Below are 12,360 nucleotides of genomic sequence, written 5' to 3'. Positions count from 1 at the left end.
GCTGTAATTAGAGTGATCACGTGGTGGTCAGGATACTCTAAGAACGTCTTAGCTTATGTCTAAGCATTTGTTCCTGGAGTGATCAGGTTGTGATCAAGATACTCTAGAAGACTTAGTCGTGGGCTAAGTGGAAAACCATTGTAATCTGTTGCGATTAGTGGATTAAATCCTCAGGTGAGGTAAATCACTCCGTGGGGGTGGACTGGAGTAGTTTAGTTAACAACGAACCAGGATAAAAATAACTGTGCAAATTGTTTTTATCGTTCAAGTTTTTAGACTACACTTATTCAAACCCCCCCTTTCTAAGTGTTTTTCTATCCTTCAATTGGTATCAGAGCTCCGGTTCTAAGGTGCAAGCACTTAACCGTGTTTAGAAAAGATTCAGGAAGAGAAAAACGCTTCAGTAAAAGATGGCTGGTGAAATTCCAACAGATCCACCTGCATCTACATCTGGCTCTGCTGAGCAATACAATGGTAACAATGGTTATACTAGACCACCAGTATTTGATGGTGAAAACTTTGAATACTGGAAAGATAATCTGGAAAGTTACTTTCTTGGTCTAGATGGTGAACTATGGGATCTTCTGATGGATGGTTACAAACATCCAGTGAAAGCTAGTGGCGTAAGGCTTACAAGGCAAGAAATGGATGATGATCAGAAGAAGCTTTTCAAGAATCATCATAAATGTAGAACTGTTTTGCTGAATGCTATCTCTCATGCTGAGTATGAGAAGATATCTAACAGGGAAACGGCCTATGATATATATGAGTCATTGAAAATGACCCATGAGGGAAATGCTCAAGTCAAGGAGACTAAAGCTCTTGCTCTAATCCAGAGATATGAAGCCTTCAAGATGGAGGATGATGAAAACATTGAGAAGATGTTCTCAAGATTTCAAACGCTAACTGCTGGATTAAGAGTTCTGGATAAAGGCTACACCAAGGCTGATCATGTAAAGAAGATTATCAGAAGCTTACCCAGAAGATGGGGTCCAATGGTGACTGCATTCAAGATTGCCAAGAATCTCAATGAAGTTTCGTTGGAAGAGCTTATCAGTGCCTTGAGAAGCCATGAAATAGAGCTGGATGCAAACGAGCCTCAAAAGAAAGGTAAGTCTATTGCATTAAAATCTAATGTTAAAAAATGCACTAACGCTTTTCAGGCTAGAGAAGAAGATCCTGAAGAATCAGAATCTGAATAAGAAGATGAACTGTCCATGATCTCCAGAAGGGTAAACCAACTCTGGAAGAGCAAGCAAAGGAAGTTCAGAAGCTTCAGAAGTTCAAAGAAATTTGAACGAGGATAATCTTCTGGTGACAGAAGATCTGACAAGAAGACGGATGTCTTCTATGAGTGCAATGAGCCTGGACATTACAAGAACGAGTGTCCAAAACTTCAGAAGAAGAATCCCAAGAAGACGTTTCATAAGAAGAAAGGTCTTATGGCAACATGGGATGATTCTGAATCAGAATCAGAATCAGACTCTGAAGGAGAGCAAGCCAACTTCGCGCTGATGGCTACAGAAGATGATGGATCAGAATCTACATCAAAATCAAATTCCGAAGAGGTATTTTCTGAACTATCTAGAGAAGAGTTAGTTTCCAGTTTAACAGAACTTCTGGAACTCAAAGCTCATCTTAGTATCAAATACAAAAAGCTGAAAAAGCAGTTTGAATTTGAAACTAAGAAGCTGGAATTGGAAAATTCTGAACTGAAGGAAAAAGTTTTAAATCTATCCAAGGATAGTGGATCTCCTTCTGAAACAGAAAAATCCATTCCTAGCATGAATCATATTCTGAAAGAATATGACTCGAGCTTCAGAAAGTTCTTATCTAGAAGTATTGGCAGAAGTCATCTTGCTTCTATGATATATGGTGTTTCTGGAAACAGAAGGTTTGGTTTTGGCTATGAGGGGGATACCTCACATAAATTTGAACCCATTGATGATCTGAAGATCACATACAAGCCATTGTATGATCAGTTCAAATATGGCCATGCACATGATATTAGGCTCACTTCACATGCACGGAGTTTTAACACTGTTCACACCAAGAAGCATGTGACACATCCTAAGAAATATCATGCTGACAAACCTAAAGAATATCATGATGTTCCTCCTGTTAAATATAATGCTAAACCCAAGTTCAATCAGAACTTGAGGAGAACTAACAAGAAAGGACCCAAGAAATTGTGGGTACCTAAGGAGAAGATAATTTTTGTTGCAGATATCCTTGGCGGCAAAGAGGACAAAAAGCAAAATGTCATGGTACCTGGACTCTGGGTGCTCGCGACACATGACGGGAAGAAGGTCTACATTCCAAGACCTGGTGCTTAAGCCAGGTGGAGAAGTCAAGTTTGGAGGAGATCAGAAGGGCAAAATCATTGGCTCTGGAACCATAAGTCTTGGTAACTCTCCTTCCATAACTAATGTACTTCTTGTAGAAGGATTAACGCATAACTTATTGTCCATAAGTCAATTAAGTGACAATGGTTATGATATAATCTTCAATCAAAAGTCTTGCAAGGCTGTAAGTCAGAAGGATGGCTCAATCCTATTTACAGGCAAGAGAAAGAACAACATTTATAAGATTGATCTTTCTGATCTTTAGAAGCAGAAGGTGACTTGTCTTATGTCTGTTTCTGAGGAGCAATGGGTCTGACACAGAAGATTAGGACATGCTAGTTTGAGAAAGATTTCTCAGATTAACAAACTAAATCTGGTCAGAGGACTCCCAAATCTGAAATACAAATCAGATGCTCTTTGTGAAGCATGTCAGAAGGGCAAGTTCTCTAAACCTGCATTCAAGTCTAAGAATGTTGTGTCTACCTCAAGGCCGTTAGAACTCTTGCACATTGATCTGTTTGGCCCAGTCAAAACAGCATCTGTCAGAGGGAAGAAATATGGATTAGTCATCGTAGATGATTATAGCCGCTTGTCATACCCCAAAATTTGCCCGAATAGATCTGTATCTTTTAATTCATCAAAGGTCAAAATTAAGAGCCATGGGGTTTGACATTCCTATTGTCAAACCCGCCCTCTTATAAAATGTCCTGAGAAATAAATGGGGTGCGATTAACAAGTGTTTTCGAGGGTTTCATCAATTGTTAATATTATTAGTAATTTTTATTACTTCTAACTATTAGTATTTAATGTTATTAATTTTATTATTAATATTAATATTAATATTAGGTGATTTTATTATTAATATTGTCTAGGGTTATTATTATAGAATTTGTAAATATTATTATTATTAGAATTCTTTTTTTAGTTTTTTTAATTATTAAGCTAATTGGGCACTAGGCCCATTAGAGATAGAAAACCCTAGTTTTTACTAATATAAATAAAACTTTTTTTTTAGTGAACAAGAGGGGGCCAATTTTTTAACTATAATCATCTCTCTCACGTAAAAAGACCACTCTGACGTTAACCTCCCTCACGCGTACAGTACACTAACACTTTACACTGTAAATACCACACCGTCTTTACTAAACCTCTTCATCTCTCACAAAAAATCCACATACTGTCACGTTTGACTTTTCCACAAAAGCCAACACTTCTCACGAGAATGAACAATTTTTCATATCGTTCTAAACAATATTTCATCATCCTTCAATAATACCATCACCATTTTATTTGTCAAAATTCCATAATCAGAACCATTCACAACTAATTGCCACCATCATCATGTGAAATCTACTCACATCATAAAGCCTATCAGCAAAGCAGGTTGAAGAGTTTGAAAACAAATCACAACATGAACAAAATATATAAAAAAAAGAAAAAGAAGAAGTTGTGCTGTCTGATGAAACACCGCACCAGCCACACACCGATGACCAAAGCCTCACCAACAACAGCCTACCGCAAAGCCGCCGTACACAGCCACGAATCCAACGGACACACGTCGCGCGAATCACCGCTCTTCAAAGACCGTGCCACAGCTTCAGCCGCCGCGGAAAGTCACCATGGCCTCGATCTCGATCTAAACCTTCCGCATCCTCCAGCACCACCTGGAGATCCTTTGTTCGGGGAAGAAGGTTGAGCCTTCCGTTGCCGTCATTGCATTTGTGGAGAGAAAGAAATCTCGTTTCTGGTACTTTACTCTTTCTTAACATTAACATACATATTTTATTTCTTTATTTTATTTTGTTTCACTTGGTCCGCCATGTGTCGCATTATGAATGGCTAATGATTTCAATTTGGAAGAGTGAAAACAAAAGGGGATACTGTTCAGTGTTGTTGTTGTTCTAATTTCTAAATGTATATTTATCATGATTATTACTATTATTTTCATTAAATTTAATCAATCTTTCTTATTTAATATTAAAAACATATAAAAACATATAAAAATGAAAAATATAAAAATGCTTGTTTCTTTTTTATCATATTATTAAAAATCACAAAAACCCTAGAAGGGTTATATAATATTAGGATTTGTCCAATCCCACTGCCCATTTGGCAAAGAAAGCATTAACCATTAATTAATTCTCTCCTCGACCCGACTAAAACTATTAGTCGCATTAGATGAGAGATAAAAAATATCAATTTAAGTAATTCTCGAATAATTCTCTACTCAACCCGACTAAAGCTATTAGTCGCATTAGACGAGAGATAAAAGAATAAAACACAAGATTTAATTACAAAATTAAAATACGTTCAATTTGCTGCCCGCGATGATCGAATCTATCGATCTGAGTAACCAGCAATGCCCCATTAATCCGTTAGCTATACTGATCAAATCTATTGATCATCGCATCTAACGGTGACATATCAAATCAGGGTTGTACGCCCAAATCTCAAAATACACTAAACCACGACACTACGGATCTTTATCCTAGGCAATTCAAAATGCCTTTCGAATCAAATTCAAACTACGATAGGCCACTCAAAAAGCCTTTAAAATAACTTCAAACCATTCTATATCATTCTAAAGCGTACAATCCTGTGCCCGAACTACGTAGACTCTGATCCTCCCTAAGGAGGTACGTAGGCACTTGGCAACAAGGCGAGTCCCCTTCCCTAAAATCTCAATTTTTCCCCTATTCAATTCCTTAGCTATTAAACCTTAACTTTTAGCCATAAAACTTGACCCTTAGATTCAAAGCCAATAGGAAAGGGTTGAGGGTGCCTAACACCTTCCCTCGACCTGATTATAATAACTTACCCCGATCTCTAAACTGCGTAGGGTTTCCTATTCGCCCTTCAGAATAGGTGGCGACTCTAAAAGCTTAATTTTTAGGGCAGGTTGCTACAGCTGGCGACTTCACTGGGGATACACTATAGGTGAATTATTATGCTCCTAAGGCTTGAGAGGGTTTAGGTTTAGGTTTGTGGCAAACGGTTTAGGTTTTTGGCGAAGGTTTGTGGCAAACGGTTTAGGTTTTTGGCGAAATTTTCAGGGTTTGGCTAATTCGCCATTTTTAGGGTTTACTTATTTTTATAAAAATTTAAATTTTTATTTATTATTTATTTTTATATTATTTCATCTATTTACATCAGTTTCAAATAAACATCTATTTATCTAAATATTTGTTGTCTTTGCTGCATTTTCGGATTATAGCCAGCCGAATTTTGAGGTTAGTTTTTAAATATTTAAATTTAATTTTATTTATTTATTTACTTACTTATAAGTTCATTTATTTACAGTAATTTAGTTAAATATTTGTTTATGTGAATATTTATTATTTTATCGCATTTCAGGATATATAAATTGCTGTTAAGCCTAAGTGTGGGAATTATAATAATGACCAGAGGGGAATTACATCGCCTACGAGTCTTATTATAATTCCACTCAGAGTGGGTTGAATATCCGGAAAGGTCTGATACGAGGCTCGACCTTGTTGAAGGCTGGACTTGGTATTTGGCTGATCTCTCTGGGAACCTACCCCTAAAACTCGAACCTCATGGATAAATGAGTTGTTCTAAAATCCAAAGAGACAAAAAGTCTCGGTGGCTACGAACGATCCCGTGAGACCTTCTAGAACATACCAATGGGAAGGGTAGGCACCCTAAGCCGTCACGTCGAACCTATGAACCTAGGGCTTATGTGCTTATATGCTTATTATGTGGCTGCAATTTATACTGCGAATATCTTGCGTTTTGATTTTGCAGGTATTCCTACGCGTTCCCCGGCCCCAAAACCATGTCCTTCCCACGAAGGACACCTTCATTTACGCACGTTGATTGGCCTCTCGATGGCCATGAGACTTAGTGACTGTCATGAACGGTCACTCCGCGCCCGCATCTACGCACTCCCTAACCTGTGGGGAGTTTCCTTTTATATCTTCGTATTTTACAACTACGTGTCCTTCCCACGAAGGACATCTTCGTTTACGCACGTCGATTGGCCTCTCGATGACCATGCGATCCAGTGACTACTTTGAACGGTCACCCAGTGCTTACAACTACGTATCCCTTAGCCGGTAGGGATTCTACTTCTAAAAAAATCACATCCTTCATACAAAGGGCAACTTCATTAGCATGCGTTCAATTGGCCTCTCGATGGCTATGAGATCTAGTGACTGTCCTGAACGATCACTCCATGCTTGTTTATGCGCACCCTCTAACTTGTAGGGTTTAGATTTCCATCTATACATCTCTCATCCCTAGCCTGTAGGGATTTCTCTTCATCCGATATCGTCCTTAGATAGGTTGTGTTCCGCATAGAGGACCTTCCCACCAAGGACAACTTCATTGGTACACGTTGATTGGCCTCTCGATGGCCATGAGACTTGGTGACTGTCTTGAACGGTCACCAGCCGCTACCTTCTGCATATTCCCTAATCTAAGGGATTTCCTTAGCGTGTCATAACATTTATCCTGCAAAGATTTCACTAGGATCTAATGTCGCCTCTAAGGCTATCCCTAGGATTATACATCATACGCCTGCATTGCATACACGGAGTTATAATACAAGGAGTCCCGCATATCCATGCATTCGCATTTTCATGCAGTCATACATTTGCATCTACATTTGCATTTCTATCTTCGCCCGCATCCGCACTTACCGCGCTAGCCGATTTCCCGAGACCTGCACAGAAGACAATCAAAGGATCGCAAACTACGGAGAAAGGAGGATTAATTAATGGGAATGAGCTTAGTCTTACTAAGAAAAAGAGGATGTCTTTCACCATGTCAGCCGCATGTCCATGCCTTGTCATAAGAGGATTATAAATACAATAAAGGTTGTCATCGAGCAAGGATTAGTTCAACAAAGAGTTCCCTCATAGATACACTCAAGATGTATCTAGTCATAAAGGGGTTCATCTTAGAACATATCAAACTTACAAGGATGCTCCACGATAACCTGGAGGTAAGGATTAGTCCAACTAGGGCAACATCCTGAACAAAGAGGCATGGTCACGATGAAGGGAAGGCAACATATGTTAACTCCACACCAAGGGGCAAAAGGGTCATAGGTTCTCTCTATCAATCTACAAACCCTGGAGATTGTAAATGGTGTGATACTATCCTTGGGAAAAGCAAAAGAGGTTCAGTCAAAGGAAACTCATGAAGTTCCGATACGACGAAAACCCACCGCTAACAATTTATTCCCGACAAGGTTGACATGCCCAAGGAGGATTCGAGGTTACCCTTCACTTCTACAAGTTCATCAACTAAGGAGTAAAACGAGGTCAATGGATTTACAAAGGAGATTGTCCCTGAGATTAATAGGTGTTTATCATGTCAGAACTTCAACCCTAACGATCGCTAAGTGTTACTCAGGATAAAAGTTGTACCTTCGGATTAGCAATTCTAATGGGATGACCATGCAGGTTTTGGAGACAATTCATTTTCTCAATACTACGAGTTTCCATTCACACACTTCTATTCTATTCTTAGTTTCAAATCTATGGTGATTAACAAACTTAAGGGAGAATGACGAATACAAATAACTTAATCCAGCTAAACATATGCTTTCAAGGTAAGACCGAGCCGAGGATGTACAGGCATTGATTCAATTCCAAACAGTGGAGATATAAGGATGTTAATCCCTCGTCACCCCCTCGAGCCAGGAGTTGGAGTTTTGTTTCTACTTTTCAAATAAACCTTGATTTCAACCAGGGGCAGGGTAGATTTCAATTAATCCAATGGTGTATTTTGGTTGTTAAGAGAATCAGTCAATTCAAGCAAAGATTCAAGCAAAGGATTGAGCAAAGGTTCAAGCACATCTTCTTCCTCGCATTCATCAAAATGAGGAAGCAATGGAGATAACATTCACAACATCTTCTTCCTTAACACATCATTCAAGATCGAGGAAGTGTCAAAGTCGAAGCTTACAAATCAAAATTAGCATGGCAGTCACAACATTCAATATCCAAGGATCAAATCTCAAAAGGAGTATTCAAAAGAAAAAGGAGAAAAAACGCCCGCTAAGTCAAAACAGAAAATTTCATAAAAGAAAGCAAAAATGACTAAGGCAAAAATTAGGGCATCCCGATGGATCAAATTCAAAGGATTTGGTTCATGCAAAAATAAGGGATAAAAACAAAGGCGAAATACATAGGATAATCTTGTGACTGCTGAATCATCAAAGCTTCTCATAAACGCTTGGATCTTTACAACATTTTTCATCAATGCTTAGATCTCTGCTAAGGCTTCTGCTCAACGTCAAAACTGAAGCGATTCTCTTGCAAACAAGGCACATCCATTGGATTAGGCGAATTTTAGGTTTGGAGAACATCAAGGAGAAAGGGGTGGGATAAATAAAAGTTTGAGCCTTATATCCATTGTTTCTTAAAACATGAACCAGGCCAAGTTACAACAGTTAAAAGTCCTAATTGAGGCAAGGTTAACTATGAAAGCATATTAAGCAGGATTTGTTATACTGACTCCTATGTTTGTTAAAACTATCTCTAATCACTACGCTTCTTCAAGCATTCACTTATAATCTTCCAGTCCTAATTCATAACGAACTTCGATTTCAAAACTTGCATACGCATCGCATGGGAGTTACTTCTCAAATGGTACAACGTCATCTGCAAGTATACACTTAGCATCGAGGAGATCTCGAAATTGGTTTAATCAAAGGCGATCTTTATAATAAAGACTCTGGAATGGGGGGAATCACATCTAGGGGGTTCCCCTTAACAGGGGCAAAATTTCAAGCGTCGCAGGGGCATACAATCAAACATCCTATTAACTAGGGGCATTCATCCTAAAGTTTCAATCGACTTGGGGCACACCTCGAAGCAATAATAATCAGGGGCATGTGAAACATGGGAAGAATTCAAATTCAAAAGGATAGAACACTATGGATAGTCCTCCATATCCTGGAGATCAAGGGCATACCCTTCAATATAAACGTCGAAGCATATGACGAAGTTATTTCCTGGGGCACTTCCCTCATAACCTGGAGATCATAGGCATCTTTTTCCACAAAAATATTGGGGCAATGGATATCAAATCGATAAGACGCACAGCAAAAGGAGAAGGCATCTTCACACTTTACAACCTCGAATCAATCTTTCTCCTAACTACGATCTTCAAAGTTCAAAAAAACAAGTATTGGGAAATCGCGCTAGCATCCAATAACCTCATAACATTAGCAAGCTATACACGCTTTGGTTATCAATAACCTACCATTGGAGCATCATACAAATACATACAAATCATGCATTACATACATTGGTTGATACATTACACCGTAACTTTTTACGTAGTCTTCTTTAAGACAAATCTCACGATCCTTTCTAGGAGTTTCCTCAAGCAATCTTATTCAAGACGAATTGTCATCCTTTTCAGGAATCTCTTCAGGTAGTCTTTTTCAAGACATTCTTTTCTAAAAACCTTTCTAGGTAGTCTTCTCTAAGACAGTCATCGTCATTTCCAAGAACCTTTTCAGGTAGTCTTCTTCAAGACATTTCTTTTTCTAAGAACCTCTTCAGGTAGTCTTCTTCAAGACATTCCTTTTCTAAGTACCTTTTGAGGTAGTCTTCTTCAAGACATTCCTTTTCTAAGTACCTTTTGAGGTAGTCCTCTTCAAGACATTTCTTTTCTAAGTGCCTTTTCAGGTAGTCTTCTTCAAGATATTTCTTTTTCTAAGTACCTTTTCAGGTAGTCTTCTTCAAGACATTCCTTTCCTAAGTGCCTTTTCAGGTAGTCTTCTTCGAGACATTCTTGTTCTAAGTACCTTTTTAGGTAGTCTCTTTCAAACAATTTGGCATCCTTTTCAGGAATCCCTTCAGGTAGTCTTCTTTAAGACATTCTACGAACCTTCCTAAGTAGTCTTTTCTAAGACATCCATTATCCTTTCCAAGAACCTTTTTAGGTAGTCTTTTAAGACATCTCTTCCAGCCTTTTCAGGTAGTCACCCTCAAGACATTCCTCTTTCTCTGTTGAAAACCTTTTTAAGGTAGTCTTCTTTAAGACAAATGTTCATGTCCATTCCAGAAACCTTTTCAGGTAGTCTTATAGAAGACATTATTTCGTTCCACTCATTACATCAATCAACATATGCATAAGCACTGTCCCATACATCAAAACATCCAATGCAAAACTCTGGTGCTAAGCTATACTATCCATCTGCTTCCCGGTAACCTTACCGATGCCAGTAACCTTACTGTTGGTTCATTTCCAATCACCTGATTGATGTATCCCGGTAACCCTACCGATGATAGCAACCTTGTCGTCCATTTGACTCATAAACATACGTACATACGCATTAGCATATACATATCATCTAGCACATTCACATACTGCATATCACAGAGGCCCAGCTTCATTAGCAGTCCAAAACATTTCAAAATCCAATTCTCGTTTGGTAGTCAGTTCTCGTCTGACTGTTACCTCTATTCCAATTCCCATTCCAATTCCAATTCCAAACTTCTATGTTTCTATCCTATTCCAATTCCTTCCAATTCCAATTCCAAACTCCTATTTTTATTTCAGATCCCATTTCAATTCCAATTTCAAATACTATTCCAATTTCAATTTCAATTCAAATCGTAACCCTCGCGTTACGTCTTATCACGGCAGTGATAATGGCAATTTCAAACCAAATCGTAACCCTCGCGTTACGTCTTATCACGTTAGTCCCTTGGCAGTGATAATGGCACCTTCAATTTCAAACCAAATCGTAACCCTCGCGTTACGTCTTATCACGTTAGTCCCTTGGCAGTGATAATGGCACCTTCAATTTCAAATTAAATCGTAACCCTCGCGTTACGTTTTATCACGACAGTGATAATGGCAATTTCAAACTAAATCGTAACCCTCGCGTTACGTCTTATCACGGTAGTGATAATGGCAATTTCAAACTAAATCGTAACCCTCGCGTTACGTCTTATCACGGCAGTGATAATGGCACTTTCAATTTCAATCCAAATCGTAACCATCGCGTTACGTCTTATCACGGCAGTGGTAATGGCAATTTCAAACTAAATTGTAACCCTCGCGTTACGTCTTATCACGGCAGTGATAATGGCAATTTCAAACTAAATCGTAACCCTCGCGTTACGTCTTATCACGGCAGTGATAATGGCAATTTCAAACCAAATCGTAACCGTCGCGTTGCGTCTTATCACGTTAGTCCCTTGGCAGTGATAATGGCACCTTCAACTTCAATCCAAATCGTAACCTTCGCGTTACGTCTTATCATGTTAGTTTTTAGCGATGATATGGCACCGAGTTCTTTGCTGTAAGATTATGTCTTATCACGTTAGTCCCCTGGCAGTGATATAAAGCTATGTCTCCTTGCAAATAGGGATTTATTTTCCCTATTTCTCAAATAGTTCTTCAATTGGGTTTATCACGTTAGTCCCTTGGCAGTGATCTCCTTCAAGACTTCACCCAACAATCAAAGGTGTTATCTTTCTTTTCAGAGCTACTAACATACTTCAATTAACATAACTAACAATCATGCATCATTCAATTGCATATCTCATTCATACATAATGCATATACATACACCGCTCTCATTTATTTTGAGAAGCTCACTACATCATACGTCGCATGCAACATAACATTGCATAAAATTCAGGTTGCCTTTCTAGGCCGTGCTACAATCGAAACGCAGTGAATCCTTTCGAAAGCATCTGCTTCGCATTCGAAAGAGATGGGTATTTACCTCGGGTGGCATCTGTAAGCCCATCTCCCATGGAACTTCTCCCCAACAAAGGCAAATTTCAGGGCATTTCAGTGTTCAATCATCTTCTACCTTTAGATTACGATGGGCAGACGTGCCTATCCGACTCTTCAGGTTTAAGAAGATTGAACAGGGGCAGCTGTCATACCCCAAAATTTGCCCGAATAGATCTGTATCTTTTAATTCATCAAAGGTCAAAATTAAGAGCCATGGGGTTTGACATTCCTATTGTCAAACCCGCCCTCTTATAAAATGTCCTGAGAAATAAATGGGGTG

This window comes from Vicia villosa, unplaced genomic scaffold (genome assembly GCF_029867415.1).
Source record: "Vicia villosa cultivar HV-30 ecotype Madison, WI unplaced genomic scaffold, Vvil1.0 ctg.001297F_1_1, whole genome shotgun sequence".
In the NCBI taxonomy this organism is placed as follows: domain Eukaryota; kingdom Viridiplantae; phylum Streptophyta; class Magnoliopsida; order Fabales; family Fabaceae; genus Vicia; species Vicia villosa.
Note: the sequence above shows the minus strand (reverse complement) of the source record.